Below are 7,869 nucleotides of genomic sequence, written 5' to 3' on the forward strand. Positions count from 1 at the left end.
TCAAAGCTCATGATGCCCAATATTACCCCTCAGAGGTTGCCCACAAGGTTCCCAACTCATACAAGCAGGGTCCGCGGGATGGGCCTCATGTTGTAAATGAAGAGTTCACATGAAGAAAAGGGCGAGATGGGATACCCAGGAGGCTAAAAGGCATAGAACAATCCTTAAAGAACAAACAAGGAAGGGGAGACCAGGGTAGCATGGCTTACAAAGAACTGTCTGTGTCCCTTGACGTTCGTCTGCCCGTGGGATTCAAAGTGCCAAGATTTAACTTTTATGATGGGTGTGGAGATCCGGTAGCCCATTTGTGGGATTATTGCAGTGAAATGAGAAGTGTTGGCGAGAAAGATGATTTGTTGATGGCGCCCAGGAAGGGATCAACAATAGACTACACTATCCCGGCAAGGGAACTCAAAAATACAAGTATATACGTCCCGACAAGGGAACTCAACAACTATAACCAAACTTGTTCCAACATCTAACTATCTCAACTATAACTCAACTACTTTCAACATCTAACCACCTCAGCTATAACTAAACTTGTTACAACACCTAACTACCTAACTATAACCAAACTTGTTACAACACCTAACACAAAGAATCATCAACCTAAGCGTCCGTAATATCAATTAAGAACACAATGCAAGGGAACCTCAATCAACAATAGCCCGGAAAGGGGGCAACATAATGATATCTTCTCTTTCTCACTTTTACTTCACAATTCATTTCACAACTCGAGCCAATGCTCTAGAGTTTCAATTATCACTTATACTTTCACAATTCGTTATACAATTGGAGCCAACGCTCCTCAATGTTCATAGGTCACAATTCTTTCCACAACTTTACACAACAAATAGAAATCTTCACCAAGGCATGAATAATACAACGAGATCATGAAAATCACAATATAAGACTCACGGTCATGCTTGACACCAACGTATAGATACTCGTCACCATGCCTATACGTCGTACTCAACAAGGAACAAATAGCAAATAGGACCAACTCCTAATCCCTCAAGCTAAGGTTAGACCAAACACTTACCTCGATGCCACGAACACAACTCAAGGTTCAATTATAGCTTTACCCCTTGATTCCACCGCTAATTAGCTCGTATCTAGTCACAAATTACTTAATTACATCAATAAACGCTACATGAATTAGCCCCAATGCATAAAAATGAGTTTTCCAAAGTTTTACCCCAAAAAGTTAAAAATCGCCCCCGGGCCCACATGGTCAAAACCTGAAGTTCGAACTAAAACTCGATTACCCATTCCTCCACGAACCCAAATATATGATTTATTTTGAAATCGAACCTCAAATCGAGGTCCAAATCCCCACATTTTTGAAAAACCTAGGTTCTACCCAAAACACTCAATTTCCCCCATGAAAATCTTTAATATAAGTTGAAATCATGTTAAAAGATGTTAATGATTGAAGAAAACTAGTTAAAAACGACTTACAATTGATTTGGAGAAGAGGGAATCCTTGAAAAATCGCCTAAGCGTGTTTATGTTTGAGGGAATATGAAAAAGGGTTTTAAAACCGGTTAAGTATAAAAGTTGCAGGTTGCAGACATGGGAATTACGAACAATTGCGAACCCCGACCCTTGATAATCTGGGAAATGCGATGCGAACCCTTCAGAAATCCCAAACTTTCGCATTTGCAAAACTATTGTCGTATTTGCGACTTCGCATTTGCGATCCCTGGCCAATATGCAAACCTTTGCATTTGCGAAGAAAACCTCGCATTTGCGAGCCAAGGCATGCCTGGGTTGGTTTTGCATTTGCGATTCAGCCTTCGCATTTGCGGACCAGGCTTAGCAAATGCGAAGCCTGCCGGCCTGTTCATACCAGCAAAATTTTTCTGCAGTTTCTAAGTTCAAAATGCAATTCGTGGCCTATCCAAATCTTACTCGAGCCCTCGGGACTCCAAACCAAATATACACACAACCCAAAAACATCATACGAACTTGTTCGTGTAATAAAATCACCAAAATAACCTCAATAACAACGAATTAAATCTCAAAACCATAGAATTTTCTCAAACTTCTTAAAACATCAACTTTAGCACTTTAGGTCCGAATCACGTCAAATGACATCCGTTTTTCACCAAATTTTACAGAAATATCTTAAATCATATATAAGACCTGTAACGTGCACCGAAACCAAAATACGGGCCCGATACCATCACGTTCTAATCAATTTTCATTTCAAATTTCTTTAAACAATTTCAGAAAATAATTTTCTTTGAAAATTCATTCCTTGGGCTTGGGACCTCGGAATTCGATTCAGGGCATACACACAAGTCCCATATTTTCCTACGGACCCTCCGGGACTGTCAAATTACAGGTCTGGGTTCGTTTCCCAAAATGTGGACAGAAGTCAAATTAGCTCATTTTACAGTCAAAATTTATCATTTTTTACAGATTTTCACATCTAGGCTTTCCGGCTACGCGCCCGGACTATGCATGCAAATCGAGGTAGTGCTAAAAGAGATTTTAAGGCCTTAGAATACAAAATTTCATTTTAAAACAAGTGATGACCTTTTGGGTCATCACAATTGAGTTCAACCATCATGATAGCAAAGAACTTATTAAATTTTATACTCCCCGGGTAGTCCAGGCGTCTAGTAAAAAATTAAATAATTCTTTCAATCCATACATCTAATGCAATAAATAATTTTAACATATTCTCGAACTATAAGTCTCCTGGTAGTCAGGCCGCTCATTATAAACAAGAAATAAGTAAAATTATTTACTTTGATGGATATCTCTATAATAAAATATCTTATATTTTATTATTTAAGAACCCAAATTTTAGTAAGAGGGAATTGTTACAAAAACAGCTTTTAATAACATGAAGATCAAATCTTTATAGCATGTGAATTTAGTTCAAGTTGTCTATATGCTTAGTCCTAAATTGATTTACATCACATGTAATAAATAATTCAAAATTATGTAACGAATAAGCATGTGACATAAAAACGAAATTCAACATCTTCTAACATGTTTATCTTATATATCACATAAAAATAATTCATACCAGAAAATTATTATTAATTAACATCTCATGAACTAATAACAATTAAAATAACAGTAGAATCCAATAACTTATTATAGATTACAATCATATCTAATACAAAAATTTCAAATTCAAGTTACGAGCTATCTCAATAGTTTAACTTATATGTATGTATGTGTGTATATATTATTCACAATAAAATTATATCAATCTATATATATATATTATTCACAATAAAATTATATCAATCCATAACATTCAAACAATTTGACTATTGCATAATACACATATATTATGGTTTGAACTCTTCAAATATAATCTTAAAATATTTCGTAAATAAATTTTAGACACAATAAACCACGACTCTGATACCACTACGGGATTACGTATAGGTGTTCGTAACACGCATCGGAAGACAATAATAATCCTAGGCAGATCTTTTAGTGTTTAAAATTTATTTACATGTCAAAAATCGAATCTAAGATGTACCTGGTGAAGAGAGTATCGTTCCAAATATTCTTCGATAGTGCGAAGACTCTATGCGTATCCACACCGAGACCGATCCTTGCTATCAACTCTTGATCAATGAAACCGGCGAACAAATTGAACGAAAAACTTGTGCTGAAATTTTTCTCAAAAATCTCAACTCAAATTAGAAGAACAAGAAACACTTTTCTTGTAATTGTATTTTCTCTCTTGGCTTGGTATTGCACTCTCACTTTCACAAAGTATTTTTTCTTCTCAAAAATTAATCATGGCAAATTTTCTCCATCACCCTTTATATAGCATCACCTATAAACCTTTTTCCTATTTGGTTGGGGTAATAATTTACTTAGGGTAAAAATTTATTCCAAAAATAAACTTTAATTGAATTTTATGGAAAATTGGAAAATCACGTAACGTGACTGCCGAATCCATTCCTCCTAACTCAAAGTTGGATTCTCGTCCATCCAACTTAACGTTGGATTCAACTTATACGTCGCTTTACAATTCCAAATCAAACATTATAAAAGTTTTCCAATGGAAAATATATATCCCATTCCTAATGGAATTCATGTGTATGCCGTAGTCCTTTTTGGACTTTCATCTCCAATTCAAAATTGGTAAGGAAATTGATATTTTTATATAACCTTTATATAAATTAACACTGTTTTATATTATATATATCACACATATATTTCAACCAAGAGATATAATTTAATTTTTTATTCTAAATAGAAAACTTCAATTTGCTCACAATATTAATTATATCCTCTGTGCTAGCAAAGAATATAATAATATTTCATTTGGACTAAAAACTCTATTTGACTAATTAAATTCTTTAATTTAATTATCAAATAATAAAGTAACTAATCCTTTACCAAAGATCAGAACACTCGTTAGTGTACGATCCTATAGGTGCAATACTGAGCCGGTAGTAAATTGATCATAATCGATATACTAATTAAGGGTGGCGTCTAGCAACACTCCTTAACGACCGGATAGCATAAAGTATACAATTTACTCTCAAGAACCCGTACAAGAATAATGTAGTATTTCCTTCTGTCCTTATAGCTCTGGATCATCCTAGGATATGGTTTAACTGTCAAATCTTAATAGGCGACCAACTATGTGTTCACGTCAAATATAATCGACCATTGAATGACCTAAGAAACTCTTTTCTTCTATCATTCAATTGCCTTGGCCAAAGTCTTAATTTGGTCGTTTATAATTCATGACAACATGGAGCTTAAACTCATTACCAAGAGTTGACAGATTCCATCTTGACCAATCATTAATTCTACAAGTATTTAATCATACCCAATATCCTTCCATGTTACGACCCCAACCCCAGTCGTGATGGCGCCCAACACACTGCTAGGCAAGCCTGACCAATTAACAACCTCAACCCATTTCTTATATAGTTCATTATTAGCTAACACCGTTAAATTTCCAAAACACCATATTAACAGTCTGAAACCAGAGTTAAATAGGTGGAGTTTCAAATGATAAAACTACTACTACATAGCCCATATAGATTCGGTGTCACAAGTCTGAGCCTCTAATACCAGTTTATCACCCTAATACATATCAATCTAGGGAATGCGGATAAAACAGAAGGATAGAAAGGAGATATCAGGGCTGCGGACGCCATGCAGCTACCTCGATGCTCCCGGATATGCACTATTCAACTGAAAATCCTCACTCAGCCTCAGATGCTCCTGGATCTGCACGCAAGTAATGTGAGTACTCCGACCCAGTGAGTAATAAGCATAAATAATGACTAAGAATAAGAAATCACGGAGAAACACAGAGTAATATATAATGCGACATTTTAAACAAGTAATATGAAAGCAATAAACCAATGGAAACAAAATATGGAAATGCTACAACAAATAAGCAGTTAAGTGACGGACATATAAAGAAAATCAACACATAGAACGATACCCTATAGTACCCGCTGCGGCGTGCAGCCCGATCCATACATTTATCGTCGACGGCGCTCACTGGGGGTGTGCACACTTCGGGAGGGGCCTCTTACGGCCCAAGCGCAATATCAAGCCATCTCGTGGCATCAAATCTAGGCCCTCGGCCTCATATCAATATCAGTATAACACTGCTGCGGCGCGCAGCCCGATCCCATAGTATCCTCACATCTGGCCCTTGGCCGTACTTAGTCCAGAAATCATATAAGCCCCTCGGGCATTAGTAAAATAGTAGTTCTAAGCCCAAAACATCTTTTAATTATCATTTTAGTTTCAAAACTGAGTAAAAAGTGGTTGAGTTGTAAAATAGTGGAAAACGGTACGACTGGGTTCAAGTAGTAAGTCAATACAGTGAGGAAATAGTGATAAAACTCTCCGGAGAGTTCAAATAATTGGCACGAAGCCCAAATATGGCAGTCAGTTCAAACATTGATGAGAACAAATAAGTTTGAACCAAAATACGCGGTAAAAGAATCACTCGGGACGGACCAAGTCACAATCCCCAATAGTAAACGACCCCACGCTCATCATCAATCACGTGTCTCACCTCAATATAGAACTACAATGTACAAATCCACGGTTTCAAACCCTCAAGACATCATTTACATTCATTACTCACCTCGAACCGGCTAATTCTTTAGCTCGTGACGCCTTTGCCCCTCAAATTGGCGTCCACGCGCGTCGAGTTTATCCAAAATCAGAACGAATACGTCACAATATGCTAAGGGAACAAAGCCCAAGCAAAAACATTCGAAAAATATCAAAAATCCCGAAATTAGCAAAACCCGAGCCCCGGGCCCACGCCTCGGAATCGGGTAAAATTTATATTTTGGAATCCTCATACCTTCACGGGTCTATCCATACCAAAATTATCCAATTCCGATACCATTTGGTCCTTCAAATCATCAGTTTATATTTTTAAAAGGTTTCCCAATTTTCTTCGCAAATTCCATCCCAAATCGTGAATTAAATGATGAATTCAATGATAAATTCATGTACTCTAGCCAAATCTGAGTTAGAATCACTTACCCCGATGAATTTCTTGAAAAACCTTCAAAAAATCGCAAAATTTCAAGCTCTCTAGGTCAAAGTATTAAATAAAACCCAAAACCTCGTAGTATAGAGTACCCCTCAGATTTCAGCCTCCGTGGTCCGCACCGAACCACTACGGTCCGCGCAAAAGCACCGCGGTCCGCACAAAACCACCGCGGCCCACACAAAAGCACCGCGGTCGCATTTCATGTTGTGCGGTCCGCGCCGCACATACCACGGCCGCACTCCTTTTTGTGCGGTCCGCGCGGGTGAGTTCCGAGGCCTGCAACCCTTCTGGACCTGCTACAACTATGATTTTCGGCCTAAAACATCTCGGAACCTACCCGGAACTCCCGAAACTTCAAACCAATTGTACCAACACATCCCATGACATCACTCAAACTTGTTCAAAACCTCGGGATGCTCACAACATCATCAAATCACCAATTTAACAGGGGATTCAAGCCTAAGAACTCCAAGAACTCTTAAATTATGTTTTCGATCAAAAAGTCTATCAAATCTCGTCTGAATGACCTAAAATTTTGCACACACATTCCAAATGACACAACGAAGCTAATGTCACTCTCGAAATTCCATTCCGACCCCTATATCAAAATCTCGCCTATCAACCAGAATCGCCAAAATATCAACTTCGCCAATTTAAGCCTAAATCTTCTCTACAACTCCAAAACTCATTCCGATCGCGCTCCTAAGTCACAAATCACCTCCCGAAGCTAACCGAGCCATCAGAACTCACTTCCGAGCCTTATAACACATAAGTCAACATCCGGTTGACTTTTTCCAACTTAAGCCTTCTTAAAAGAGACTAAGTATCTCATTTCTTACCAAATCATCTCCGAACTCGAACTAATCCACCCGATCACATAAAACACGGATAACGAAGCGTAAAGAAGCTAAAATAGGGGAAAACAGAGTAGTAACTCATGAGACGACTGGTCGGGTCGTCACATCCTCCCCAACTTAAACAAATGTTCGTCCTCGAACGAGTCAAGAAACATACCTGAAGCCTCAAACAGGTGAGGATATCTGCTCCGCATCTCCCGCTCGGTCTCATAGGTAGCCTCCTCCATGGGCTGACCTCTCCACTGCACTTTCACTAAAGCTATATATTTTGACCTCAACTTTCGAACCTGATGACCTAAAATTGCTACTGGCTCCACATCATAGGTCAAATCATCATCCAATTGAACCGTGCTGAAGTCCAAAACATGAGACGGATCCCCAATATACTTCCGGAGCATAGAAACATGAAATACCGGAGGCATACTCGACAGGATGGGTGGCAAAGCAAGCTCATAAGTCACCTCCCCAATCCTCTGATCACCTTAA

The sequence above is a fragment of the Nicotiana sylvestris genome, chromosome 8 (assembly GCF_000393655.2).
Source record: "Nicotiana sylvestris chromosome 8, ASM39365v2, whole genome shotgun sequence".
NCBI lineage: Eukaryota > Viridiplantae > Streptophyta > Magnoliopsida > Solanales > Solanaceae > Nicotiana > Nicotiana sylvestris.